This window comes from Canis lupus, chromosome 14 (assembly GCF_003254725.2).
Source record: "Canis lupus dingo isolate Sandy chromosome 14, ASM325472v2, whole genome shotgun sequence".
Taxonomy (NCBI): Eukaryota; Metazoa; Chordata; class Mammalia; order Carnivora; family Canidae; genus Canis; species Canis lupus.
Window position 1 is genome coordinate 43,895,570 of NC_064256.1, and position 27,863 is coordinate 43,923,432.

At 42.0% G+C, this 27,863-nt stretch overlaps 1 protein-coding gene across 1 annotated transcript in view; it reads left to right on the forward strand.

Moving 5' to 3' along the window:
- The first annotated feature begins 457 nt into the window (after window positions 1-457).
- Window positions 458-27,863, forward strand: part of ITPRID1 (ITPR interacting domain containing 1) — a 142,403-nt gene continuing 114,997 nt past the window's right edge. Inside the window, exon 1 of the mRNA XM_025464549.3 lies at window positions 458-967. The gene's annotated coding sequence lies outside the window, so the exon portion shown is untranslated. The remainder of the gene's footprint in view (window positions 968-27,863) is intronic.

Sequence of the window (27,863 nt, forward strand, 5' to 3'; positions counted from 1 at the left end):
GTTAACCCCCTGAACCCTTCTACAGTTCATGAGATAAAAACTCTTAACCCCAAACAAAGGACAGAGAGAGGTGTGAAAGGGTAAGAACACAAGGAACTGAAATCTAAGAAAAAGATGTTCAGCATTCCTGGGAGAAAATGCCTTCTGAAGGGCAGGAGGAAAACAAGAAAATGAGTAGGCTGTGCGATGCGCTGCCAGCAAAACATCCAAAGTGATGACAGCTGACGCGCTAGCAGTATTTTAGGATCTCTCTGCCACTTGCACATTTGTTCCTTAGATACACTGACAAAGGCCCACGTTGGAGATTATTGACTCTCTTTCCATTGAGGCTTTTCTATCGAGGATGACAATAAGAAAGCTACGGGCCTGGCAAAAACTTCCAGCTATTGGTGTGATGAAAATGATGCCATGCGCATTAATGGAATCATTCCGTGCCTTTCCCACAGGATTCTAGAACATTCTCATTTGGTGACACAGCTTCCCCTGCAATGCCTCTCCCCCAGAATTTACCTGGGGCGGCAACCATCCTCAGTGTTTGGCCAGCTTGGCCTCTTCTGTCACAGCCTTGTTCTGTTAAAATAAATACACTAAACTCACTCTCAGCAGGTTATGGTGGCCGTCCCTAATGTGGCGAGTGGCTGTGTTCCGGCTGAGTGGACGCACGGGTTTCAATGCCTCAGTTGGGAGAAATGAAGAATATAAGAGGACAGAGGATAAAGAGAATGTGGTTCCATGACCTGAGATGGTGGAGCTTATCTCTGACAGTGGCGGCCCCGACATCTAGTCTGAGGTCAAGTTAAAAAGGACTCGGGCCAGCACTAAGAAGCTTTGTTCAGTGGAATTTGTCCTTTCCAGATCTCTCACAGACAGGACCTGAGCTGACAAGTTCCCCCAGCCCAGTTTACGGGAGCCCAGGAGGAGACCTTTAGAGGATCTGTTCGCTGACTTCCATTTCACATCTTGCAAGGTATAGACTATGATTATTTTGCTTAATAGATTAAGAAAGTGAGTCCTTGGGACACCTGGGTGGCTCAAAGGTTGAGCATCTACCTTTGGCTCAGGTCATGATCCCAGAATTGAGTCCTGCATCATGGTCCCTGCGGGGAGCAAGCTTCTCCCTCTGCCTATGTCTCTGCCTCTCTCTCTCTGTGTCTCTCATGAATAAATAAATAAATAAAATCTTGAAAGAAAGAAAGAAAGAAAGAAAGAAAGAAAGAAAGAAAGAAAGAAAGAAAGAAGAAGAAAGGAAGAAAAAGGAAGGAAGGAAGGAAGGAAGGAAGGAAGGAAGGAAGGAAGGAAGGAAGGAAGTAGGTCTTCTGTAATGAAAAGAGCATGGGGTTTGACACCATGGGAGTTCTGGATTTGGTGGAGCTAAGCCTCAACATTCTTACCTATAAAATGGGTATAACACTATCCAGCATTATCATAGCAGTGAATCAGATACTATAGTTTCTTCCCTTAACTAACAGCCCAAAGTTACTCTTCTGGAAAATGGCAGAGCCAGGTGTTCTAATGGCAAGTCCAGGAATCGTTCCCTGCATCCTACCCTGCCCTGCCTACTACATCTTCTGTCTTTTTGAAGACACTGTGGAAAGAGCTTCAAATTCCCATATGGCGCCTTGGAGATTCACCTTTCATGACAAAGATTCCCACAGAATTAATTCACAGCACTGCTAAGGTGGGGTGCTGGTGGATGTGAGTAATTTTTTTTATAGTGTTACAATAATTTATCATCCTCTCTCCAGCAGCCGTACTCTGGCTGGCAGCTCTAAAAATCCTACAGTCCACGAGAGAGCAGTGAACAGAAATATTTTCAAGAGCAGATGGGACGTACCTTCAAAACGCAGGATTGTCCCACTGAAACTGGGACATCTGGCAACCCTAAAAAAGCCCAAACTAGATGAAATAAAAATTATGAGATGGAGAAGCAGAAAAATATGTCTTTGCATTGATTAGCAGGGAATGTAATTAATCTCCTTCAACTCCCTTTTCAGTCCTGTGGTGTAAAACAAGGAGAAATCGCAGTCTTGCTGCCTTCCCCTGTGACAGTTCTTACGTGAGAATTTCAAAGTAGTAGAGTTTTAAAACTTCATAGTAATGCCTCCCCTTCTATTGCTCGGAACTGTTTGGGGAGTGATCAAATTCATGCCCAAACTTCCTCAGTACAATGCTTTTCTTATTAGCCTGGCCAACAGCGGGGTGAGAACACTCTGACTCCTAGAGTTAGGCCAACAGTTTACGGTTTTATTAGGAAATTATACAAACAAATCTTTCTTTGCCTATTAGAGGGTTTTATTCCAATTTCTTTTTTTGTGGAGGTCAGCAGTGGTGAGAGAGAGGGAGTGCAGGAGGGAAGATCTCCAGCTTTTCTTCTCCTCTCCCCTTCCTTCCTTCCTTCTTCCGTTTTGACTCCTAGCATCCCATGTTAGGTTGGTCATTTTCTTCTTATCAAACGTGTGTTCCATTTAGCCTAAATATCATGAGACTAGACACAAGTGTTTGTGTGGAGCTCTGTACTGTTGTCACCTGTCCCTGCCCCACTCGGGTCCAGAACAGTGCCTGAAACATGCTGGTACTGACAAGTAAAATGTTTGTGGATTTGAACAAGCTGGACACCTGACACAGACCAACAGCCTTCCTGCATTTAGTCCGGAAGGGGATCAGATGAGTCAGTATCTGAGTTCAGTTAGTCACCTGATAGTGGACAGACCACAAAAATAAAAAGGTAAAATCTAAGAAACTAATCTTTTTAAAGCCAAATATCCACTCTTTATAAAGGCTTATTAAATATATATAGGAAAATATGTCTACATAAAAATATAGTAAATCATATATTATATAAGCTATAATATATAAACACTGTATATATATGTGTGTGTGTATATATATATCCCTATTGAATTATACTTTATTTTCCTAAATATTCTATTATGCCCACTTCTTGGGTCAGAGAAACATTATAAACTGAACCAAATTCCCCTCACTCCCAAAATCCATATGTTGAAGTCCTACCCCCAATGTGGTAGTACTTGGAGAAGAAACTCTCTGGAAGTGGTCAGGGTTAGATGGGCTCCTGAGATTGGAGCTTTCTTGACGAGGCTTGTGCCCTTATTAGAAGAGGAAGAGAAAGACCTCTCTCTCTCCATGTGCATTCTCAGGAGAAATGCCAGGTGAAGACACAGCAAGATGGTGACCATTGGCAAGCTGAGCTCATCAGGAACTAAATCAGTTGATCTCTCAATCTAGGACTTCTAATCTCAGAAATAAGTTTCTATTGTGTAAGCTGTCCAGTCTAGAGTATTCCGTTAGGGCCGTCCAAAGCTGACCATCACAAGAAGCGATGCTCAGCATGGTTAAACACCACAACCAAGGGCCCATGGCCATGGAATGCTATAGCCAAGAAAAGAAACATGTTCTAATAATAAACCAAGGACAATTTCCACTAGGTGACATAGACAGCTCCAAGTTCATGGCCCACGATGCATGACTGTATAGACACGCATGGACACAAGCAGCTTGTATCATCCCCGGGGTTGTTTCCTGGAACAAACCCACAGAGGTTGTGCCCGGAAGCTGGAAGGCTTGGGTCTGCCTCACTCTCTGCCAAGCAGAAGTTGTGAAAGCAAGCCGCCTGGTGGATGCTAAAGTTTCGAGACACTTGTGAGCTAAGTGCCTTAACACGACAGATTTATATATATATATATACATATATATATGTATATATATATATAATTTTTATTTATATATAATAATATAAATTAATATATACTACTTACACCAATGCAGTTAGAGAATATAATCTTTAATACCATTTATGAAGGAGGAGGTCCAGAAAGGCCAAAGGAGGACCTTAGGTCCATGAAGTTCATAATGCAGGCCTGAGGAAAGCACCAAGTATTGAAAATACTTTTCACTTCCAATGGAAACATTTCCTCCGCTGTATTAAATACTGCTCTGTAGTTCCGCAGCCATGCCCCACTCTCCCAAAAGTGCAACAATCATTCCAGAGTCTTGTCTGCTTACACTGTTCCCACTGTTTACACCATCCCCTCCTTCCACACCACCTTCTCCACTAGGCAAATATCCTAATGTCATCCACCTCTGTGCCTTTGTGAAAAGGCATCACAGCTCTTTGCCTCTTGGTTTCTACTATTCTCCTCACCCTCATCACCTGTTGCCTTGTGTTTTAATCATTCAGTCCATCAGGAGCCATACCCAAAGTTAGCAGAGTGCCCTGTGCAATGCAGTCAAGCTTAGTGGTAAAGACCAAGGATTCTGGTCCAAAGTTCAAAATCTAGTTTTGTCACATACTAACTATGTGCTTTTTTGCCTAGTCAGTTAATCTACTTTCTTCCATTTCTTCCTCTGTAAAATGGGAAAAAGTGTAGCATTTTCCTCACAGGATTCTTGTGAAGATGGTTTGAATATACAGGCATGTGTGCACATGCATTCAGACACAGACTTACCACTGGGAACATAGTAAGTGCTATGCAGTGATAGGTATTATCATCATTTATTGGTATTTTTATTAATATTATTAGGTATCAATTTCTAAGCATACAAAGAGCTCCTTAAGAAGTTCAAAATCAAGTGGGAAAACAGGCATATAAGGAAGAAACATTAAGATATCTCTTTCTGGGGCACCTGGGTGGCTCAGTGGTTGAGTGTCTGCCTTTGGCTCAGGTCATGAGCCCAGGGTCCTGGGGTCGAGTCCCACATTGGGCTCCCTGTGGGGAGATTGCTTCTCCCTCTGCCTGTGCCTTTGCCTCTCTCTCTGTGTCTCTCATGAATAAATAAATAAAATCTTTAGATAAAAAAAAGACATCCCTTTCTAAGTGTTTTGAAAACCCAGACTCTCTCTAGCTGGGGGGAAGTTGAGAAGGCATTTTAAATGGAGGCCGCATGCAGGTGGATCTCAGTAGAGGGTTGGATTCTTCAGGCGGATGAGGGGGCAGGGCATCTTGGAAGAGTTTGCAGACTTGACGATCTCAAATGGCTAAGTTATGTCTGGAGATTGTTGAGAATTTTGGTGGGGCCAGAGCATAGGCCATTTCTAGGGAAAGGAGCCACAAGGGAGGTGGGAGACAGAGAGTGGAGACACACTTGAGAGTTCCACCCTTTTCCTACCAGCTGTGGGAAACTGGGGAGCAACTTGCTTAAATATCTACTCTGGGGAGACCATTGTGAGGTACTGGAGAGAGGACTGGAGGGAAGGGTCATTGGAGGGGGAGTGGTTAGCAAATGATTATGAGCATGAGCTCAGAACCGGGGGTTGGATCTAAGGTAGGGTGTATGGAGAGAGAGAGATGAAGAGGCCAGAGATGCCAGACTCAGCTGGGTGTGGAGACAGACAGGCTGTTGGAAGATGATGAGGCAAAGACAGAAGCTGACTGATTCCTGATTCTTGGCCCGGGTGGTAGGATCCGTGGTTTCTGTGCTTCTATACATGTAGAGACTTCTGGGAAGAAGCTGGGATGAGTCTGGTCCTCAGAAGGGAGACCTAGGCTGGTGATAAAGGTTTAGAGGATTCATCAAGCCTGTAGGTGATGCCACAAGAGTGGCTGAGAGCACCCAGGTGAGGGTGTCAGCCATGGGTGGATGGCAACACAGGTTGCCTGCCAGGATTCAAACCTGAACAGTTGTGGCAAACCTGAAAGAAGTCCGTTGACAGAGTCTATTATATTTCATTGTTCATTGTCCACCCCATCCACAGGACTGTTAGTTTCATGAGAATAGCGTCTTCGTGTTCTGCAACAAAGACTCCAAGAGCCACCAGTATCATGTGATATAAACTGGAGCATGTTGCGGAAACATCACAAGCAGAAGGGGAGCTGAATATGCACAATGCTCCAAGGTTCGTTATCCCAGAGAAGGGTGCCTAGGGCAGGCAGGTGCCCCATAGCTTTGGTAGACAGAAAGCTTCCACTACTTTGAAATTCTACATATTTTTAAGGGTGCAGAGGGGGCAACCTGGTAGAGAAGCATCTTCATTAGAAAGTCTGCCTTGGGGCAGCCCCAGTGGCCCACCGGTTTAGCGCCGCCTTCAGCCCAGGGTGTGATCCTGGAGACCCGGGATCAAGTCCCACGTCAGGCTCCCTCATCAGCTTGCTTCTCCCTCTGCCTGTGTCTCTGCCTCTCTCTCCCTCTAGTCTGTCGTGAATAAATAAATAAAATCTTGTAAAAAAAAAAAAAAAAAAGTCTGCCTTGGTCGCTGTCCCAGTCCAGTGAGTTGACTCTCCTTGCTAAGGCATTAAAGGGAAGAGGTGACCTCCAGGGTCATCGGATCTGTATCTCCTCACTCGGGTATCCCCAACGCCTACAACAGTGCTCAGCATCTAAAGTGGTCAAAAACAGTCATGAAATCAATAGTGTACCCCAACGTGTCTAGCACAGATCTTGGCACATGGTGAGTGCTCATGGAGTGAACTTTCCTTCTGTCTTCCAGACACTAATGGGACTCATGCTAATTCTAACTTATTTCTCCAAGCCCTCATCCCTATTCACACAACCTAGTGGGAGATGATCCCCCTGTAGGGGCCTAAATACCCTGGGGTTCTTTCTCTGTTTTTCCTCAATTGCATTAGCTGAACCCTATGTCCCACCCCTCTATCCCTCCCCTTCCTGCTGGACAATAATGCTGTACCACTTTACAACAAACAGGGACAGCTGCCACCAGTTTTCAGCTAAGGAAACGGAGACTCCCAGGGTTTAATGTCTTGCCCAAGGCCCTAGGGATGCAGTGTGGGAGCTGCTAAGCCTTTTGACCCCGAGTCCATGGCTCTGCCCATGCCTTCTACAGGAAACACTTGGAGTACGGTTCACAACAGTCCCCAAGCAGATCTTTGGGAGAAGATGATGCAATGGTCATCATGCTGCATTCCCAGAAAAGCCACACAACACAGGCCACTTAGGGTGGAATGGTGGAAAGAACACTGAGTTCCTGGGTCAGCTCTGACGCTTAGCATGTGTGTGATCTTGGGCAAATTTCTGCAGTGCTCCGGGCCTTGGTTTTCATTTCTGCAAAATGGGAATAATGATGATTCCTGCCCTTTCTACGCTATAGAATTTTTTTAACCAACAATTGCTCAGTGGGGCGCCTGGGTGGCTCAGTAGGTGAGGCATCTGCCTTCAGCTCAGGGAGTGATCTCAGGGTCCTGGGATCGAGCCCTGAGTCGGGCTCCCTGCCTAGCAGAGAGTCTGCTTCTCTGTCTCCCTCTGCCTCCTCCCTCTGCTTGTGCTCTCTCTGTCTGTCTCTCAACTAAATAAATAAATCTTTAAAAACAAAACAATCGCATAGTGCATATTGCACAGCAAATGCAAATGCAAAAATAAATACGTAATTGAGTGAAAGGGTTGAGAGGATTGTGAAATTGCCCATAGTATCAGGGGCCTCTTTTTTCCATTCTAAAAATGGTCAATAATGAAAAGAGTGCCTTTTTTGGTCCCTAAAGATTGAGTTGTAGTATCCATTTATGTATTAATTTTGATTCTAAATTAATTTTTCCTAAACGGCATTGCGCATGTTTGAACTGAGCTTTACAAACTTTTTCTTTTTCTTTCTTTCTTTTTTCTTAATCAGACAGTCGAGATTTCTTATAGTTCACTCTGGCAGAAATAACTCTTTGTCATTGTCATCGCTTTGATAAACAAAGCTTTGAGGGCTTAAGACACCCCGGAGGATAGAACTGATATTTTCCAAGGGATCCTTTGGTCCTTGAGTCTCAGCAACTTGTTCCTTGTGCAGTTACATGAATGAGAAAAAGAGCCTGGCTCTTGGATCTGGGACATCTGAACTGACTCCTGCCAAGTGGCAGGGACAATTTTAGTGCTGCTGAGAATCTGACTGCTGTTTCCGCCTACTCCCGCCTTCCTCCTTCCTCCTGTCCTTGAGCACGCAGATGCTGCCTGCCTTCTGCTCTCTCTCCTTTACCAGTTTCTTCTATTGCCATGTCTCCTTGCACCCGCTCTCCACACTCCAGATTCTCCCCGTTTCCCTCCTTCTCCCTCCCTGCTCTCTATGCACCCTTACATATTGCTTGGCTTCTCCAATAGCCCCGTGCAATGCCTTTCCAGGGAGCACAGCGCGGGGCACAGCCTGGGGGAGGCAGGCTAATTTCATTCTCCTCTTGAACCTTCAAGTGCCAGTCATAGGAACCCTCTCTAAGGCTTCACTTTCATTCTCATCTTTCCCCTGGATTGCTGCAACCTTCCATAACCAGGTACTTGTCTCCAGTTCTGCCCACTTCAGTCTCCCAAGTCACTCCCTGGCTCTCAGAGTGAACTTTCTAAGTATTAAATCAGACCATGCCACTTTCTAGAATGCCCCGGAAACTCCAGGGAAAATCCATATTCCTCAACTTCATCTTCAAGATCATCTCTTACCTGGCCCCGGCTCACTGGTCCTAACTTACTCATTTCTAGGTACACATGTAGCACACACTTCATGCGGATCCCTGATGGTGTTGCCAGTGAATGGATGAATGAGTGGCGCATGCCCAGCATGGGCAGCAGGGTGGCACATGGAAAGGGCCCAGGCTTTGGGGTAGACTTGTGTGCAGGTGTCAGTCACTTATTCACCTACTGAACAGTGAAGCTCTCTTAGCCTAGTTTGCTGTATATATAACAGTAAGTCTTTTGCCCATCCTCAAAGCCAGGACTAGGGAGAGGTGAATATTGACTTTACCTTGGGAAAAAAAAAATTCCAGGGGCATCAAAAGCTCAGTAATCAAGAAAATATTATTTTACTGTAGTTTTTTTTAAATAAAAATCAATGCAAAAGAACCCCATGATGAGCACATTTCAAAATTTAATAAAAGCAGTTTCTGACCCCCAACCTAAGCCTCACCCTTTGTCCTGCTCTTTAAAAAAAAAAGATTTATTTATTTATGATAGACATAGGGGCAGAGACACAGGAGGAGGGAGAAGCAGGCTCAATAACAGGAGCCTGACGCAGGACTCGATCCCAGGACTCCAGGATCACGCCCTGGGCCAAAGGCAGGTGCTAAACCTCTGAGCCACCCAGGGATCCCTGCCCTGCTCTTAACACAGGGCTTCTGTGAGAATTCCGGGCAGGCTGTTAACCACCACCTGGCCTTGTTCCTGGGCTTCCACTTGGACCTGAGTCCCCCAAAAGCAGTGATGCTTGAGTGTGGCTCAGAGACTGGTATTGATCTACAAACCATGGTGAGTCCGCAATGAGGAAAGTACAGAGGTTGAAAATGTTTTTGTAATAATTGGACAGAGTGATTTTATGTCTGTTCTATCTATTTATAAGTTTGGGCCTTTTATCTGGTACCTCTTCTGTTTCTTCTTTAGCAATTCGTTTTTGTTATAGTTTATAAAAGCTTTGGTGAGCAATGGTTTGGAAAGCATTTTACCAAACTAGTCCTTCACCACGGATGATTTCAGCACCGATCTCCAAAGGTACATGGCTTCCTAGAATGGATTTATTTGTTCCTAACATGGGGTGGACCAAACCGTGGGAGGATATGGTCTAGACAGTCCCAACTCTGGGAGGGCCTCCCCGACATCCCTGTAGTCTATGCAATCGGCGCCCCCTGGTGTTGTGAGCAAAGCAGCCCTGTGTGCATCCTGCGCTGCTCACCAGGATCCTCTTGGATTCCCCCCACTTGGGTTTCAGACTGGATTTCAGGTTCCCTTTGTATTCCTCCCTTGCAGCTGCGTTCCGCCGGACAATGTAGCCATTCTCCATCATTCGTCTCTTCATTCAACAAAACTTATAAGCCCCTCCTGTGGGTGGTGGTGGTGGGGGGGGACATTCATGGATGTTGGGAACATAGGCATGAGAAGACCTGACATGGTACCTACCCTTGCTGAGCTTACAGTCCACCAGGCAGGCCAGGTGAACAACTACATGAGCAAGTAAATATATCAGTTGATGAAGTAGCATAAAAACTAAACGAAGGGCTCCGGTAAATTGCAAAGCAAGGCCTTTCTTTCTTTCTTTCTTTCTTTCTTTCTTTCTTTCTTTCTTTCTTTTTTTTTTTTTAGCAAGGCTTTCTTAACCAGAGTGTCCAGTGAAGCTTTCTCTGAGGACAGGAGCCCTAAATAGGACAAGGTCTCAGCCATGCAAGCAGCAAGGGAGAAGGTTTTATAGGAAAAAGGAATAAAATGCACTAGATCCACAGGAGGGAAAGAGCCTGTGGTGCTCCTGGCCCTGGAGGAGGAGCACTGTGGTTACCTAGAGAGGATACCAGGGGAGGTTGGGAGGTGGCGTGCCCCCTCACGCAGCACCTGTAGGCTCGGTGAGTTATGTGCCCTGCACCCTCGGTGCCGTGACAAGTCTGTCCCCCACTTTAAAACAGGTGTCCCTTCTTTGAAATGGATATTCCCTGGGATAAGACATGTGGGTAACGCAAGCCACCCCGGCCTGCTGAGCCTGCTTGGGCAGCTGTGGTGGACGCCGTGCTCACCTGGGCACCGTCTTCCCTGGCTGCTCCTCCTCCCGCCCTGGCTGCTGATTTTTGCATAGACTCCAATCTTGGGGAACCAGGCTGGGCAGGCACGCTCTGCTCGCGTCCAGTGACTGGTCCAGGGAGGAACATGGGTCCCAAGCTGATCTGGTAAGATTACTTCTCTGAGGTTCATTCTAACTGGGACTGACAGCAAAGGCAATGTAGCTTTGTTGTTGTTGTTGTTGTTGTTGTTGTTGTTGTTTAATTGGAGTTCAATTTGCCAACATCTAGCATAACACTCAGTGCTCATCCCGCCAAGTGCCCCCCTCAGTGCCCATCACCCAGTCACCCCAACCCCCCGCCCACCTCCCCTTCCACTACCCCTTGTTCATTTCCCAGAGTTAGGAATCTCTCATGTTTTATCACCCTTACTGATATTTTCACTCATTTTCTCTTTCCCTTTATTCCCTTTCACTAATTTTTATATTCCCCAAATGAATGGGACCATATAATGTTGGTCCTTCTCCGACTGACTTACTTCACTCAGCATAATACCCTCCAGGTCCCTCCACGTCGAAACAAATGGTGGGTATTTGTCATTTCCAATGGCTGAGGAATATTCCACTGTATACATAGACCACAGCTTCTTGAATCATTCATCTGTCGATGGACACCGAGGCTCCTTCTACAGTTTGCCTAGTGTGGACATTGCTGCTTTTGTGATTAGACACCAATGGTGAGCACACTCTGCCTTCAGGAGAAAACCTGTGTGCAGGGCAGGAGCCGAACACAGGTGGGCAGGTGTAGAGGAGGGATGGAGAGGCGCTCGGGACTGTGCTGCGTCCCCGGCTCTGGGCCCTGGTTCCTCTCTCACCCCGGAAACCCAATAAATCCGTTTGTCCTTATTGTTCTTCCTACACTTGCTTCAGTCCAGTTTCCATGGCCTGTAACTACGAAGACGTCGCAATACAGCCTCCTCGGCTGCCCACCACCTGCAGGGCCTGTCCCTTCCCACCTTCCCACCCTGCCCAAGATGTGATTGGCCTTGGCAGATTTTTTATTTTTTTACTTATTTTTAAACTTCTTAAAGCGTTAATTCCAGTAGAGCTCACATCCAGTGTCAAACTCGTTTCGGGTGTGCCATATATAGGGACTCAACGGTTCTGTCTGTGAAATACAGTAAGGGCACATCCACGCTTCCCCAAGTGGATCTGTCAGGAACTTTCTACCATTGGGAGACTGGGTGTGACCGTTTCTCAATGTTTTGAGATGCCTTTTATCTTTGGAAAAGTTAGCAAATCTGAAGGTCTTGAGTCAGTATTGTTCACAGATTCTATGAGGTTCCTAGGAGAGGATACACACACACACACACACAGATCATCTCTTTACAGATACACGAGTGCACACACACACAGATACACACTCGCAGACACATGTAAATGCACACATGCAGGCTGCATTCTTATGGAACGTCAGGGCAATTTCAGTTGTTTCTTTTATGACCAAATAAAAGGAATACCGCTTTCCTCAATGTTCTATAAATAAAAGGCCTTTTCTTGGGCCCTGGGTCAATTTCGAGTTCTTCAAAACCATCTGGAACATGATTTCCTTTCTTCTTAACAATTTCATTGTGCTATTTTTCTTTAAGCTCAACTGTAGTAGGGGGAAAAAAAAACCTCTAGAAACCAAGCCAAAAATCGGTGTGAATCCTGACAGCAGGCCCCAAAATGCCAAATGGGCGAGAAAGAAAGGGAAACACTGACTTTTTCCGAAGCCATATAACAATCCATCCATGTAACAATGCATCTATCTCGATGAGTGTAAACTTTGAGAGGCTGGCGTGGGCCAGCAGGAGCGGTTTGTCTTGGTGGCTGCGCATTGTCATGTGCCCATCTATCCATCTACTTCTACCACTCTGAATCTGGTGACCTTTTGGATTCACTGCAAAATCCAGATGTTCAATCTGGCTCGGAAACCCCCAGAGGACTAACTATGGGGGTATTGCAGAGGTGCATGTAGATATTTTAAGCTGCAAATGATAAGTTAATGAGGAAGGTGGCTTGTGGAAGTCTTGGAAGTAATGATCTACTGCCAGAAATTGGATTTTTCTGTGGTTTACTCCACTTTTAAGAATAAATTATATTCTTAGTCCTAGGTTTATGCGAAATTGCTCATAAAGGCTGTATTATAACTATGATGGTGCCCACTTTAGGAGCACCATTTACACAAAATTCTCAGCTTCAAAACACATTAAGTATGCAATAGTTATTTGCATATCAAAATAATTCTGTGAATACATTTTTCCTACCAAATGATTCTAATAAATATGCAGCTTCTCCAGTTTCTTTAAAATAGGTTATTTGTGGCTACTTTTACATATCTAGGAGAAAGAAACATTTTGCATCAGGTGGAGAATGCGTATACTCTGAAACAGAGTATTAACTGGTAAGCTTTAATTACATGGTTGTTGCTATGAGAAGATTTGATGATCGTCCTGGTCACTTCTGATCTTGGGAGGAATTTTTGGAGTTCTGAAGCTTCAAGTGACTCTATGACTGAAATAAAAATTCTGGTTGGCAGTTGGTTAAATGTGACAGATTCTGTGAGCTGCTCCTGAAGTTAGTAAGCTGGTCCTTGAGAAATGTTCCCTGGATTCTCTTGATCATCTGCCTGCTAAGGAAAAGATGAGGGGGGAAAGAAGCCTGAACTAGAAGCCAAAACCTGCACTGGCTTTAGTATTAACCACCCATGTCACTCTTTGGCAAGTCATTTATCTCCCAAAGTTCCAGGTTCACTGTTTGTAAAATGGAAATAACACCTGCCCAAATTTTGTGTGTTGTCAAGGGATTTAAATGAGATTACACATATGAAAAGGCTTCTAATCTATTGTAAAAATAACTCAAAGATTAGTATTATCCTCTTCACTTTGTTCATAAAATAATGATGTCCTCTCTGCCTGGAATGCTTTGTTCCTGCATCTTCACAAGGTATGCGGGTTTAGATTCCAGCAAGATGCAGATTTCACCCCAACTTTGTTAATGCAAATATTATAATGAAGGAATGGATGTGTGGATAGGCTTAAGGGAACAAGAAGGAATGATGAGAAACCTAGGGAGGAGCAGAAGCAAGAAGCCATTGCTACTTCTAAGGCCAGCAGCCTGAGGCTAGGGTGGGAGGCTCCTGGTTAGGGAGCTGGAGCTCTGGAGGGCCACTCCACGGGACCCACAGTTGTGGAGGGCCACAGCCTTCCCCAGGGTGCAAAGGCTCAGGTGCTAAGCAAGGAAAAAGCAGGAGACACAATGCCCCAACTCTCCTCCTCTTGCCTCCTGCTGTCTCCTTTGGCCAAATTCCATTGCAAATCAGTTGGGAAATAAGTCAGATAGGGAAGAGCAGGGCATGGATGGGGGCAAGTGGAGAATCAACAGCTCGCTGGTTAATTCATTCTTGTCATTCAGTTCTCATCTCTTCAGAATGCCTTTTCCCACCACTTGACCTAAAGGACCTTCTGCCAATCCCTTTCAACTCCATCACCTTGTTGTATTTTTTTCGTAACACCTATTATGACTTGACATCATTTTACCATTCATTTCCTTGGTTATTTATTGTTTGCCTCCCCCGCTAGAAGGCCCATTCCATGAGGTGAGAGTGTCTTTGGTTTTGTTCACAGTTCTAACTCTAGAACCTGGAACATCATCGACATTTCCTATATCAATATCACTGAAGAGAACCTCAATGAATAATGATGGTAGAGTAATGGAGGAAGATGTTCCATTGCCAACAAATACATGAGTTGCGACTGTATCAACAGAAGCCACCTTTGCTCCAAACCCTGGGCTGAACCACCAAAATTTCCCATTCTAGAGAAGCCAGCCTGCCCACCCCTGCCAGGGACTGAGGGATATTCATGAATGACTTGCTTCAAGGAGTAGCTGTTCACTCATTGTTCATTGCACACTGCTGCAACAGGAACAGCTTTCTCATGACCAAGTGTCAAAAGGAACCAAGACTACTCATTTTCTATTTGAACCTGGAGGTGAAGACTCCACCATTTCCTCTACACATTCCTTATCATTCTGGGAAAAGAGTAACTCAGGTTGCATGAAAGCTCCTGCTCCCAAAGAACTGGATGCATCTCGGCAATGACAACAATACTAGTAATCCCTTATACTTGCATACGGTGCTTAGCCATCATCATTTAATCCTGACACTACCTACGGGAGAGGTGTTATTTTGTCATTTCTTAGATAAGAACGTTGAGGCTCAAAGAGGTTAGGTACTTGCATACGGTGCTTAGCCATCATCATTTAATCCTGACACTACCTATGGGAGAGGTGTTATTTTCTCATTTCTTAGATAAGAACGTTGAGGCTCAAAGAGGTTAGGTAAATTGTCACGTAGATAAAATGGAGCTTGATCTCAAACTCTGTCCCCTTGGGAGCTGTTTCCTATGTCAGTATTACTGAAAAGAAGATTGAATTCTACTGGTAAAACCGGTCACTGACAAGAAAAATCCATGACTGAGTGATCTGGAATTCAACTGGCATCTGTTAGTTGATCAGAGAGCTTGGTCAAGTAACAAAGAATGGATTTTAGACTCAGATTTAAGACCTTACCTTACACATTTGGTTTTTTATTTTAGGTAAGTCACTTCTCTTTGAGCCATAGTTTTCTCTTCTCTAAATGGGTTATCAACACGTCTTCCAGAGTTGTTTGGGCATTAACTTGCCCCAAGTCACACCATAAGCAAAGGGCAAAGCCAGAACTTGAGCCCAGTCACTGAAGCTAATAATAGCATTGAGATAATAGCAATAAAAATGAGACTGGACATTCCCTAGTCATTTGCTTTCTCAGCCTACCCAGTGATTTGCCCACCCACTGTTAGAAAAATGAGGGGAAAGGAGAGAAGGAAAAGAGATTTGATGTAATGAGTCTTTGACCTTCAAGAAGGGGTTGAGTCTGAGCATAGAGAAAGCAAAAGATAGGAGCAGAGGCAGAGCATTCACCCACATTCATCCTGGTAGAAAATTTATCTTGAGTAATCCAGGACTTGAATCTCTTCCTTCCAAATATAAAAGAAAGAACATTTCAAGATCCTTAACATGCCTATCCCATCCCCTCTACCATTGCTTTTCAGTGCCCTCACTTAGTGGAAAATAGAAATCCTGTGGCTCCTTTTGATATAGGCCATGGGGACCCAGCTAAGGACAGGCAACTCTCCTCCTGCTGTTCCTGCTGGACAGCAATAAACAGCCAAGCGTCCCCAAGGGATACGGACCTCACCGCTGACGTGAGCATAAACTGCCAAGGCTGCACCCGTGATGACAATGGGAAGGGAGTCCTTGCAGCTCAGGAGGGCAAGTGGACTTTGCAGTTAATCAAGCAGCTGAATAGACATCATAGTTAATCATGCCAGATGTTGTGGCATCAGCTCTATTCGAAACAAAAGGAGGGCAGAGGTCACTAATGGTAGAAAGCACAAGGAATGGCAAGTAAAGAGGAATGTTTTAGCTATGAATTACTGTTTTAAAAAGACGGGAAAATATGCTGGCTGTGATTTTAACACGAGTCAAGGTTATTTGAAATGTGCATGCGAGTTATTTTTGTAAAGCAAAATTGACAGGGTTGGGTATCCACATTCACCCTAAGAGAGGTGGTTCTACCATTATAACCTCTGAAATTGGAATCAGCTGTTTTGGAAAATGGAGAGATCTTAATCTTCATTCACATGTCCAGCAGAGCCTCGATGACCATTAGGGAAATAGGTGGAGTAGATTCGATCACTGGATGGAAGAACATGGATTCAATAGGTCTCCAAGACTTGGATGACCTAATATTTCTTGAACGATGCCTGGACTTCTCAGTGAACACATCCCTGTAAGGGCAGCAGGAACTGTACCCCCAGTGCCTGGCACTGAGCAATTGCTCACTTAATAGTGTTTAATAACAATACATACATACTTTTAAATTTAAGTACCTATAATGCATTAGGTATTGTGCTAAGATATTCATACACCTTTCAGTCCTATCCCCAACCAGTGAGCTATAGAGCAGAGATTCAAAACCTGTCCCCCTAATGTGGGCCCTTACAGTATCTCTCAGCTGCTACTCTCCTTTGGGGCTTTGTTAGTTGAGAAATGTTCATCTGAGAAGCTGACTCATACAGAGGCTTCACAAGAGCTTCTGCATTTTACAGGGTTCTCCATGCTTTGATATAAATGTCCAATATGTGAAGTGTCTGGGCACTTAGGCAGCCTCATGAAGGTCTGAGAGACCATGGGAGATTTTCTTCAGTGACCAGCTACTTGTTGATCTTTGCCTCTTGGGTAGGGTCACCAAGCTCATTATCATTTTTGAAATTGTTTTATGAGAAATGAATCTTCAGGGGAAAGGAGACAGGCATTCCACTAGGCTCTTGAGAGGACTTACCATTTATTCCTCACAATGGCCTAGTGACATACACTTTTGTTTAAATTCTCATGAGAAAGGAAAACTAAAGCTCAGAATGGTTTACCAACTTAACAGAGGCCACATAGGGACAAGCAGAATCTGGTTTTAAATATAAGCCTTCAGGATTGCAAATCTGGAAGCTTGGGGGAAAAATAGGGAAGGTGTTTAGTCCATGCTTCTAAAACTTGCTCTGGGTAAACACTCCAACCCCTGTGAGATATTCATGGTTCAACAAGGTGGGAAACACTTCTTACTTACCCTGGTTTTAGAGATTCTCAGTGCACATCAGCTCAGGAAAGAGCCTCAGAATTCCTGCTACAAAGACTGTTCATGTTAGTCAGCACTCCCCAAATGTATTTGAGCACCAAACCTTTCCCCAGTACCCTTCATTGTTGTTGTTGCTGTGCAAGGGTTGGTCTTGGTTTCCATGTAATATGGATGAACGTTCCATGGACCTTGGACTACAGTTTGTGAAACCCTGGTTTATTCTGCTCTTATGAGAGAATCAAGGCCATGGCAGGAGTAGCCAATGATTAATGCTTTCTTTGTGTGTATGGATGTCTGATTGTGTGGGTATGAGCATGTGTGTAGTGTCTGTGTGCCTCATGGAAGCAGAAAGACAGAGAGAGCCTAAGAGTCTGAGCGCTACCACCAGGTCTAATTGGGAACAGGAAGAAGGTGAATACCTATAAACTAATTCTCTTGCTTCACTTGCTTTCCCTACAAGGGGGCTCAGTGACTGCCCCAATTTTTCTTCTTATCCTTTATTATATGAATATTACAAATTGGAATGTATACGGGAAATCATTTTGTCAGGGACTGGCATGTGTTGCTGGAAGTGCTGGGAATTGGGATGGAGTGGGGAGAGGAAGGTAGAAACATGAATCCATTTCCTGGTTTTGACGGATGAGGCTAAAGTCTGGGCTATGACAGAATGTACTAGATTCTCTTAGGAAAGCTGGCAAAGTGATTAGTACCTAGCATCTGTGAGGCATTGCATGCATGCCCCTGACCTACAGCCAGGGGTAGATACAAAGGCTGATAGGAAAATTTTAGGATCTCCTCCAATGGAGTTGTAGATTCTGGAGAGTTCGCTGGAGTGTAAGTTCTTCTTCCACAGTTCAGTCTCCCAGATAGATGGACCAGAGGGTATTTAAGGTTTCTAACAGAGTAATGCCCAATGGCTCTAAGATTTTAACCAGCTTTTCCAAAGGATTACTAAAAATTGATCATTACGGAATTGTTCAGACTGTTGCTTGGTAAGTAGCTCCCAATATAGTCTCTCCCACCTTCTTACTAAAATACTCATGGAGAGACAGAATAAGAGAAAATTCAAAGCATTGGAAACTGAGATTTGTAGGCAACTTATTATCAGGATTTGGAATGCCTTGTTACTAAATAAAACACAAATGGAATTATTTCAGAAAAAAAAGACTAGTTTGTGTCATGACCTGCTTTAATGCAATGAAACAGTATGATTAAAGAAATAATAGATGTTTTCTTACTTCCATATCATCTGCAGATTTAAGAACTAGGACCTGTACCCACAGGACCAGTTGTGTCTATATGCCCCCATCCTCACTTTCCACTTCTTAAAGTCTAAGGCAGAGACTATATACCTTAGAACTCAAAGAGATGCAGAGGGCAGGGCTTAGGCAGAGTACATTCTGGAAAGTTTCATTCTATAAAGAAAATAGTGAATGGAGCACCTAGGTGGCTTAGTCTGTTGAGCATCTGTCTCTTGATTTCAACTCAGGTCGTGATCTCAGGGTTGTGAGAGCAAGCCCTGCATAGACTCCATGCTCAGTGTGCTTGAGATTCTCTCTCTCTTTCCCTCCACCCCCACTCTCTCTCTCAAAAAATTCAAAATTTAATAAAAGTATCTTATAAAGAAATTAATGAAACCCAAGGCTGAGGAAGGAAACTTACAGAGCACAGCAAGCTTAGCATGGTCCATTTTCACATATTGCTTGGGTTTGTAGCATCAGAGAACTAAGGCAGGAGAATAGCAGGAAGATTATTCACTAGCTAAAAGCTTGGTAGAGACTGGTCAAGGATCTGGAAGATGTGCTTATTGACCTACCTGTGCACTTTACGCTGGAGAAGGGAAATCAGTAAGTGGATACACCCTGTGTGAAAATAAATATGGGGAATGACTAGACCTCACCTTTCTTGAAGGATGGACAATAGCAGTAAGAGAGCAATGTGGGGACCATGAAAGCAAGTATCAGCCAAATAACACATTTAGCATATCACTGGAGGAAATAAGGAAAGGAAGACATTTCTACAAATCTTCTGTTCATGATCTGAAGGACAATAATTTGGGGGAGCAGTTAGGTTATATTCAGCATGGAACAAAAAAGACATGGCCTACATGAAACATGAGCAGAGAGCCATCAAGAGAGAAGGGATTGGGATCCCTGGGTGGCGCAGTGGTTTGGCGCCTGCCTTTGGCCCAGGGCGCGATCCTGGAGACCCGGGATTGAATCCCACATCGGGCTCCCGGTGCATGGAGCCTGCTTCTCCCTCAGCCTATGTCTCTGCCTCTCTCTCTCTCTCTGTGACTATCATAAATAAATAAAAAAAAAAATTAAAAAAAAAAGAGAGAAGGGATTGAGGTTTAAAAGTTGGAGTGTGGGATTAAAACAGACTTAAATGAGATAATATAGTATTTTAAAGAATCTTAAAAGATGATAGCAACATTAAGTTTCACATTGGAGAAGAGTAGAACTAACACGTAAAAAAAAATTAGCAGGAATATGAATGAGAAGTTTGTAATTTTTTCCAGAATACAGAGGCAATGTGAAAAAAAGGAGAAAAAAGGAGACTATAAACACTAAAGACAAATATGGATGGCCAATTTGCAAATTATTATTATTTCTGAATTGAAACCCTGGAAAAATAAAAAAGATATAAAATTATAACAAAAGAGCACTTTCTGCATATTTTATGTGAAGTCAAAGAAATGACACATACATCTAGACATTTGGATAAAGGCAAACAACTAGGATAAAGATAAAAATCTATTATGATCCAAATAAGAGAAACAGGTTTTCTGCAAGGAAACAAACATTAATTTAACTCAGTCTCTCATTTGTAACCTTAAATGCCAGTAGACAAGAAAGCAGTGTTTTTTTTTTCCTCTGTCGATGAACAGTTTTTAAGCCCAAGAATGCTAGATTCAGTCAATTGTGAGAAGGCAAAAGAAATATATCTTCTGATAAACAGAAATGCCTAAAACATACTAATGACACGTCTACCCTCCTTAACAGAATTATTTACAGACCCATTCCAATTAAACAAGAAGGTAAGCAAAATTAGGAGTTCAAGAATGAAGAACTCATAAGATAAAAGGAGTGAGTCTGGGTACAGTCTGGCCTATTTAATAATTCTTCATCAAGAACAAATGCTCTCTATAGTATATACATGTAAAGTTATAAGCAAAAATATAGGTGATGTGAATAATGTAACTAAAACAGATAATTTTAAATCTATATATCACACTTACAACCTTACAAACTGAGAATCTGAGATCCCCATTCCAGTAAAACATGTACACAAGTCAATTACATGTAAACTCATATACAGGGTATTGAAAATTCCAAAGAAGCAATAGTATAGGCCTCAACATCTTGACCTTTGCCTAATGCAATAGTACTAGAATTTATTAACAAAAGGTTAATGTATGAAAGCATTATTAAATGAAAAAGAGATTTTCCAGATAAACCAGGCTGAGTTTTTTTATTTTATTTCTCTGCTTAAGTGTTAAGTGTTGAAAGTCTTTGGAAGATGATCCCTCTGGTCTCAGACATGAATAGGTGCTGGGGAGGCTGTCCCATTGCCAGCTTAGGGAAAGGTTAATTGTGCAATTTACAAAAGATTGGGTTTTTGTTTGTTTGTTTGTTTTTTCTTAGTAGCTCCGATTACCAAGTGGTGCCTCTCCCTTCAGCTCCACTTGCTTTTTTGTAAGAGATGTAAAATATTTTGTTAACCTGAGAGAAATTTGACTTCAAATAAGCGAAGGTATCCTATAGAGAATGAAAGAAACAGGAAATATTTGCCCAATTGCCGCCAATCTTATAAACATTCCTCTCCCACCCCTAAAGGGTAAGCCTTGACTAATAAGGGAAATATGTGTCACCTCTCCTTGGCCTGCAGTCCACAAACTTATCTGAACCATTTATTGTTCTTTATTTAAGTTGGAAACTCAGTCCCTTGAGGACTGTAAAATCTTCCCAGAAGTTCAGGCCCTGAGTTCTGGCTCTTACCCAAGTCTTATTGGTGGAGATGCCTGCAGTGTGAGTCCCAGGCCTGTGGGACCTGACACACCAGGGAGGGCCCCCTGGCTGTGCTCGGGCTGGATGGTTTGGGGTAACTGCTTCCTTTCAGCTCAGGTATCCATCAGCTTTCTTTTGTGGTCTTGATGTGCTGTTTCAGAGCTCACACACCTAAATGGAATAAGCAGCAATTTATTCCAAGCGGAAGAATGGTTTGATGATGATGATGATTATTAATATTTGGTTTGATTTTTAAACAGCCCTTGAGCACAGTGCTGAAACATCCTGGACACTGAAAGTTCTAGAGATATTGCTTTGTTGAACCTTAAAATATAGTGATTTATAGAACAAAAAAAAAAATATCGTAAGTTGGTTTTGAATTGTAGTGCAGTTCCTGTTGGTAGGCCCCTTTGCTAGTACTTGGATGTTGAAACTCCTAAAATGAAAACCACCATTTTTGCCCATGACCGACTCCAATTGCTCATGGTTTGAATGTATTTATCTCTTAACACAGACAGAGGAAAACAGTAGACATTTAGTAAAAATTTACTGAAAATGTTGGACCCCAAGAGGAAAGTATGTGATGACCATACTTCCTAAATTTTTCCAGACCCGTCTTCATTTTAAACATTCTGCCTCAATACGCATAGAGGTAAAATTTTGTCTTGATTATCAAGTGAAGAAGTATGGTCTCTTTGGTGTGAGTGTCAGGTAGCTAACGTAAGAGAAGCTTTGGACATGCTGTAGACCTGTGTGAGCCTCACACATAAAACACCTAGCACAGTGACATCATGGAAAGCCGCTCAGCTTTGGAATCAGAAAGGCCTGGGTTTCCACCCCAGTTTCACAAGGTATTAATTGCATGACCTTGGGCAAAATCACAATTGTGGTGGGGACATCTGATGCTCCCATAGCCATCATGGTAGAAGACACATGGGGAGTGGGGAGGGAGAGATACTGTGGGATCCTATTTCCTGGGGCTGAAAGTCAGAAAGCCTTCGTTGCCTGATACTGCACACACTGTCTTCACAGTCAGCTCTGTGCCTCCAGCCCTGCTTCTGTGAGAAGGGCCAGGCTGCTTATGCTTGAATTCCTAAGACAGCAGGAAGGAAGAATGGAAATCAGTAATGTCTCCATGCCTTTCCCTGGGGAAAATGTTTGCCACTACTCCTGCTTTTTCAACAACCTAGAGGATATTCACAGAATGGCCCATGATTCTGAAGTTGTAAAGAAATAATTCTACTCAACGTCACTACTCTATGCAAAGGTTGTAGGTTCATTCTAGTTTGATGGGAGGAGGGAAGGAGAGAAGGAAAGGTTGTGCCTGTGGGAAAAACTTTCACAGGTAAATATTGTGATAATGAAAGCCCTAGGAGAGCCTCTTTATTTAGATGGGCCAATGGTGTTTTGTTTTGTTTTGTTTTGTTTTCTGGTAGAAATATAATGCACTCTGTCATTAGGCAGGGTTGCTCCCTACCTCACCAAGATGGAATAACAGCATCATAGTTGAATTCCACCTGTACCATTCTCTCCCCACAATGCTTGGCCAGTGGCCTAAAATACTTGGCTGCCGATGAGGGAAATTAGACTGTGAGTAACTGGTGTGATTAACTCACCTCTAAACTCAGGGTAAACGAAACTCCCTTTGGCAGGGGGGAAGGGGTAAGGGTTGTAATAGTTATAGCATGTTTTCGGCCCTGAGGAAGAAATTAGCAAATGAACTTGAGCCCAGCGATCAGGGATTCATCAGTAATTAAAAAGTACCAGATTCGACTACACAGTCTGACCACATTCAGGACTTAGAGATACCCTCTGCTGAACCAGAGCACACTGTGGGTCTCTCTGTTCCACAGTAAAATCCTCTAATGTAGGTACCAAGCTATCAATACAAGGCATTTGGACTGTTTTCAAAACAAGTGAATTATCTATTGATTCTTGTGTACCTAGAAACCACCCTCGGAGTCAGGCAGGCATGACATGATTATCCCCATTTGGCAGATAAGGAACCTGAGGATCAAAAAAGTTAGACAGCCTGCCAATGCCACAGAGCTAGTAAGTGGCTCATCCAGTTCTTAAATCCAGAGTAATTCAATACATTCCAAATTCATGGAGTCCCTACTATGTTCCAGACTTCTTGTCTCCTTCTTTTCTCTGCCTTTGTGCTCTTCCCACCAAATCACAATGTGGTACTCTTGAGCCCAACATCAGTGTCACTTTTGGTGCCCATTGGGCTCTCTGGTCACAGTCCTGGCCCTGCATTTCCTCAAGACAGATGCTCACAACTGTCAGTTGCATCTTTGCCAAGTCTAGTAAGAGATATTGGCAAACTTACAAAGCTGGTAGAAACCCTTTCCTTTCTGAGTCTTCATAGACCCTCCCTGATCCAAGTAGGTGAGTGTCCCTTCAATTGTGCACATTGAGGTATTCAGTAGTTTGTGTCATGGGCTAAAGAACAAGGCCTATCTGGAATACATCTTGTATTTTTTCATCCAGAATGGATTCTTAAATGTAGAATAGGCTTAATATGTGTATGATATATTTATTATTATGCAAAATGAGAGGTTGTTATTCATTATGACAATAATAATATTCAGACAATAAAACCAGTAGTGAGCACAATTTACTGGCGACACACTGTTCTCCAAATGCTTTTATACAATGAATTCACTTAATCCTCATAAAGTCACTACATAGGATGAAAGCTAACATGGCCTATGGCTCCTTTTCTGAGAATGAGCCCTGGAATTACCTCAGATGATAAAGAAAGACAAAGATAGCCCCAACAACCTAGATGAAACATGAAACATTCCTGGACCACAGAAGGACCAGCAACCACGATGACTCATTAGGTAGGGAAGGAGATTTCACGTCTATTATGATCCAAATAAGAGAAACAGGTTTTCTCCCCCTACCCTACAGTGGGCAGACTCTTTTCTCCCCCTACCCTAAAGTGGGCAGACCCCTGCCCACCCTACTATCTTTGAAAGACATAATTAGCAACCAGCCCAGTGAGACTAGGGGACACCTGGTCAGGGTAGGGCTAGAAGCATGCCACAGGACCAATAGCCACAGATATATGACTACTGGACCGTAATTGGGCTTTTCCTCCTTAATCACTACTCTCCCTGACCCCAAGGTGTCGGTTAGATGATGACAAGTGAATGAGAGAGCCATTGCAAAGAAGCAGAGTTAACACATAGGTACAAAGATAGCTCAGGTGACTCCTCTGACCAAGGGGCATTCCTTCATCCCCACCATTTAAACTCTTTTGGATGTAAGGAATCCAGGCCTTTGCTCTTTTCCCATAGGTTCATACCACCAGTTGAGATGTCCACTATATCTAGAGGACTGTGAGCTCAGAGGGAAAAACTGCAAGGCAGCTAGAGAGCAAACAACATTAAGAGTAAAATAGCAAGAGTGCCTGGGTGGCTCAGTCAGTTAAGCATCTAACTCTTGGTTTTGGCTCAAGGTCATGATTTCATGGGCCATGAGATTGAGCCCCTTGTCAGGCTCTGCACTCAGTGGGGAGTCTGCCTGAAATTCTCTCCCTCTGCTTCTTCCTCCACTCTCTCTCATAAATAAATAAATAAATAAATAAATAAATAAATAAATAAATCCTTAAAAAATGCATGTCTGTTCACCTAGCAATTACATTTCCACAAAATAAAAAATCCTTATAAAAAAGAAAAAGACAGCAGCTTCAACAGCATACACTGAATGAAGGAATATTAATAGATCAGAGAAAATAAATTTAAATGTCTCCCTATCTGACTAGACCCCACCCTAAAATCATCAATGTTAACATCACCAGTAATGGGATAAATTGACTTCATATGTCCCTTGATATGGCACACTGAGAGGAACACAGAACACAGAATCACCTCAGTGGTATTTCTGAAAGAAAGCATAAGCTAAGTCTAATGATGGGGAAACATTAGACAATCCAAGCTGAGGAACATTGTGAAAGTTAATGCTTCAAAATGTTGCTCCCATTATATTTAAAATACTTAGTGATGTTCCAGATTAAAAGAAGATAAAGAGACATAATAACCGAATGCAACTCATTATCTAAAATTTTCTTTTGTTATAAAGGACATTTTGGGAACCACTGGTGAATTCTCAATAAGGTCTGTAGATTAGATGACAGAATTTTATCAATGTTAATTTCCTGATTTTGATCACTGTATGGTAGTATGTAAGAGATTGTCCTTGATTTTAGACATTTAACATTGAAGTCTTTAGGGATAAGGAGATATGTCCATAAATTACTCTTGGATGATTTAGACCTATGTATTTAAAAATATATCTTTATCAGTAGATTGATAGGTAAATAGATAAAGATATTTAAATTCAAAGAGAGAGTGGGAGAACAGCAAATGTGGTAAAATGTTAATAAAGTATTGGGGCAAGGGTCTGTCTGGTGGCTCAGTCAGTTGGGCATCTGGCTCTTGGTTTCAGCTCAGATCACAATCTCAGGGGCATGTGAAATTAAGCCTTATATCCGGCTCTTCACTCAGCAAGGAGTCTTCTTGTGAGGATTCTTTCCCTCTCACTCTGTCTCTCCCCCTGCTCACTCTCTCTCTCTCAAATAAATAAATGAATCTTAAAAAAAAAAAAAAAAGAAGAAGAAGAAGAAGAAGAATGAATTGGGGTGAATGGCATGTATACATTCTTTGTACTAGAAAACTTTTTATAAGTTTTTTCTAAGGATGAAATTATGTTTAAAAGCTTAAAATATGATCCCACACACATTTTCTATCCCTTTCCTCACTTTATATTTCTTTTCTGTGCTTATAACACCTGACATAATATTTATTTGATTATTTGTTAGTCTCCCTCCAGTATAATATAAACTCAATGAGACATGTTTTGTCCCAGCCATATTTCCAGCTTGGAAAATAGTACCTGGCACATAGTAAGTGTCAATATAACAAATGAATCTGTAATAACTATCCAATGAATATTCTCAAAGAGGGGTAAAGAGTGATGTTGGAAAATGAAGCTAATACAAGTGTTCATAAAGAAGAATTTTAGGAGGTAATGGTTATAAATATGTTAACAGTTATGGTGAAATTTAAGAACATGAAAGAAAAGAGAAAGTTCTGAAAGCTTCTCAGCAGAAAAATATCACCGACAGAGGAACAGTTATCCAAGAGACAGCAGATTTCTCAATTGCAACACTAGATGCAAGTATACAATGGGAGGTAATTTCAAAAGATTTAAGGAAAAGAAAATCGATTCTAGAATTTATATCCAGCTAAATTTTCACCAAACCTTGAATATTACAAAAATATTCTCAGGAATGTAAGGAATATCAGAACTAATAGCTATACAAAGAGCTTGTAAAAGAGAAATTCACATTACTTGTAATAATACATGGAAAATTCACAAAAATTATTATTAAAAATTATTTTTAAAGTATTATCCATCAATTAATTTCAAATCATCAGCATCATGGAAACTAAAACGTTTATAATTACTTTTTAAAATGTTTATGATTTTAAATATATGATCAATAATCCAGATAGGCTCAAAACAAGTGATCTAATTTATAATTCAAGAAGGTAGATATAAGGCAAGAAAGTAAACCCTTAGAATGAGGAAGAGGAAATAATAAAGATTAGAGCAGAAAAAAACAGAGTATAGAATAAAAGAGCAATACAGAAGATGAATAAAACCAGAACTTTGGTCTTTTCAAAGATTTATAAACTTTAGGCATCTGGTAAGACTAATCAGAAAATTAAAAATATTTATCTGTACATTAATTATATTTGAATTGTTTAATTAATTTATTCAAAAATGGTTATCTGCAAAATATTTCAGAAAATTGAGAAATAACTATGGACAAAATGGAAAGCTTTTACAATTTAAAAGAATATTATAGACAACTACAGGCAACAATTTGAAAAGCTTGAGCCAAATGCATGGATTTCAAGAAATGTATAAAATGCCAAAATTAAATATCACAAAAATAAATAGAATATATGAATAAATCCTATTTTCAAAGAAACAAAGACTTCTACCTCAACCTTGCTTTAGCAGCAGAAAGCCCCAGGCCCAGATGACTTTTAAAAGGAGTCCTATCCATTTCTAAATAAAAATCTTCTTAAAAAGAAGGAAAGGTAATTAACTAATTCATGAAGTTAGTGTATTTGCAATTTCAAAGCTAGAGAATAATGAGAAATGGAAATTATATGGACATTTCACTTAAAAATAGATGAAAAGTTCAAATTAGATATTAGCTAATGGAATACTTAATGTATTTTTAAGGTAATACACCGTAATCAATGAGGATTTATCTTAGGAAAATAGACCTAAACGGAAGACTAACTCAGAGAAATTATTAGAAAACTAGAATTAGAAGGTAGTCTCCTTAACTTGATGAAATCTACATATTAAAGACACCCAGGAAACATATGCAACAGAGAAATAACAGACTTGATCCTTTTAATGTAGGAAATAGCACAAGGATACACCCTGTATCACTACCATTGCGTTGTTTAAAATAGTGTTAGAAGTTCTGACCAACGCAATGAGAAAAAAATAATTAAAGGAGAAAGAAAAAGAAAGAAAAGCTATGAAGATAGAAAGGAAAGGGACAACATAGTAAATTCTAGGACCATCTACACAGAAAGCGTGACAGAATTTTCAAAATATGGTAACCACAGAGTTCCACAAGATCCTCAGATACAAACTTAGGTACTATATGTCAATATCATTCTTC